The sequence below is a fragment of the Penaeus monodon genome, chromosome 37, assembly GCF_015228065.2.
Source record: "Penaeus monodon isolate SGIC_2016 chromosome 37, NSTDA_Pmon_1, whole genome shotgun sequence".
In the NCBI taxonomy this organism is placed as follows: domain Eukaryota; kingdom Metazoa; phylum Arthropoda; class Malacostraca; order Decapoda; family Penaeidae; genus Penaeus; species Penaeus monodon.
In genome coordinates this window covers 10,917,428-10,919,927 of record NC_051422.1, presented here as the reverse complement: position 1 = coordinate 10,919,927, position 2,500 = coordinate 10,917,428, and the positions used below count along the sequence as shown (strand labels likewise).

Here is a 2,500-nt window from a genome sequence, read left to right as displayed (position 1 = left end):
CTTTTCCCCCTCTAGTACATACAATTTAGGAAATATGCCATGGAACCCCCAAAACTCCACACAAAAGGTATGAAAGGTACCAGGGAAATTGGGGGGATAAACTAGCAATAACAGAGAAAAAAACTGTTCCCCCTGTGACCCCCCAACCCCCAAACCCAGGAAGCAAAGAATCCTACTCATATTTTACAGCAGGATAGAGCATACAACATAGAAGTGGGACTTGTTCGTTGTGTGCCATTACTACAGTTATGTACTTAATGAATTCTATTCACATTTTGCCCCGCAATTTCCCTGGTCCCTTTTCACACCCTCCAATCTTGTCTTCAGATTTTTTGCTAAGGGGGGTGTTTCCATGGCATAATTTGGTATATTTGGATAGTAGAGAGTAAGAGGATCCTTTGACACAAAATCTTGCAATGGGTTGTGTGAAGGTATTCTGAAAAACAACTAAAATCGGGCCAACCTTGGTTTCTTAGGCAATGCAAATTTACTCAGTACTCCTAACCTCTCCAGCTTTTAAAATTTCTTGGTGGTTTAGCTAACAAAGCCCTCTTGCAACTAGGTTTTTGAATGAAAATGACACTTGGAAGTGTTTGTTTCCAATTAAATGTGACATGGTTTAAATGAATCTTTCCTGTTTTGTAAAGGCAATGTCTCCCCAGGTCTTAAATAAAGAAAAATGAGGTCTGGAAGGGTATAACCAAAACAGGCACATTCCTAAAATACTACAAATACAAAAAAATACCAACCTGGTCAGCATAATCTACAACATCATGGTAATCAAGCTGCCGCATTTGGGGGCCCTCTTTCCCAAAACCAGGTCAAGTTTGGGTGCCACACAGGTATATGGGGCACCTTTCCTCATTCTTCTGCACCTCGGGTTACCCAGTACTTCGCTCGTTCCAAACTAGGAAAAAGCAATTTTTAAAGTTTCAGCCAAATTTTTACTACCAATTGAAACATATTTCACATAAAGTTTAAAAATCAGACCCTTTAATTTTTCATATACATTAATCATAGAGATAAAACTCCCAATGCTAGACATAAAAGATTTTATCAGAAAAAAACCCTGAGTAAAAAATAAAATATAATTTAAAAATCATAATGGACATGCTCAGTCCTTCGACTTTACCATATTATGTCCTGGTCTACAGGGAGAAAAAGAAAAGAAAGAGGAAAAAATTGGATGAGAAAAATGTGCAATCCATTTACACAAAAACAGAAAAATTCAACATGAACTATGGAAACACATAAAACAAATATATAAAAATGTATAGTTCGTATAAAAAAAATAAAATGATATTTAACTAAATTATTTCAGATTACAGGAAGTTAGAATATAATCAGCCATTACCATAAACATGCTCTATTTCCAGCAATTTAAATAAAGGCAAGTAAGATTCTGTCACGTGTTGAATTTTTTTTATGAAAAGTTGCGTTGAAATAAAAAGGAGAAGAAAAGAATTAAGCAATGAACTACATAAGATATCATATAGAATATTTTCTATCTGATATCTAACTTCATGATTCTGAGGTTTCAACATTTTGATCAAAGAATTTTAGCAATAAATGGCAAACAAAAAAACCCACCATTTAAAAGAATAACTGAATTCCTTCCATATAGAAAATAACTGAAAATTACCTTTCCATTTCTGTTATATCGTAACATATTACAGCAGCTCCAGCATCTCTGTAATAAATCCGACTCATGGCTTGATACCTTCACTGCCAGCTGTATCCCATAGACCAACACAGATTACTCTCCTTGACATTCATTTCGACGAGCACCAAATGCCGCCCTGTGAGAAGCAAAAGTTTAATTCAGAACAAGTTTATGAGGTCTTCATAACACTTTTATTTTAGTGGTTTTGCCTACTGCCAAAATGGGCAAATCAATAGATTAGAAAAGACACAAATAATAATGATATCAAAGCCCATAGAAAAAGCAATGACAAAAATAATGGCTCCGCAAGTGATCATCACCAAGGAGTCAATTATATGTCTTACCTATCTAAACTGTTTAAGTCCTTCCTTGATTTTCCTAAAAATTTTGTAATTTTCTTTTATTGTTATTAGCAAATTAATAACATTATAATAATCTAAGGTCAATAATAATAAATTAACAGTATAAACATCAATAGCATTAGAAAAGAAAGACATTCTTATAATAAACAATATTCAAGGAATAAGGAAATTAATTGCATGTACAGCCTCCCATTTGACTCTTTGGTGGCTGAGCGCTAGCAGAGCCATCTGTGCGCAACAAAAATCACAAAAATAACTACAGTGGACAAATCATGAACCTGTGACCGATAGATTTATAACACTGATTACATGGCTTCTATTACAAACAATATTATAACAATAATAATTGTAATAGATATACTGTGATATAAATCTGATTTATGTTTAATATGAGTTTCTACATATGCAAAAAACAAGAAAAAACTGCTACAGTTGGATCCCTTGAAATTGGGTGACATGGACCTCTTGCTATGAT

At 33.9% G+C, this 2,500-nt stretch overlaps 1 pseudogene; it reads right to left on the bottom strand.

Annotated features, from left to right (window-relative positions):
• Nucleotides 1-2,500, bottom strand: part of LOC119596202 — a 7,289-nt pseudogene that overhangs the window by 4,011 nt on the left and 778 nt on the right.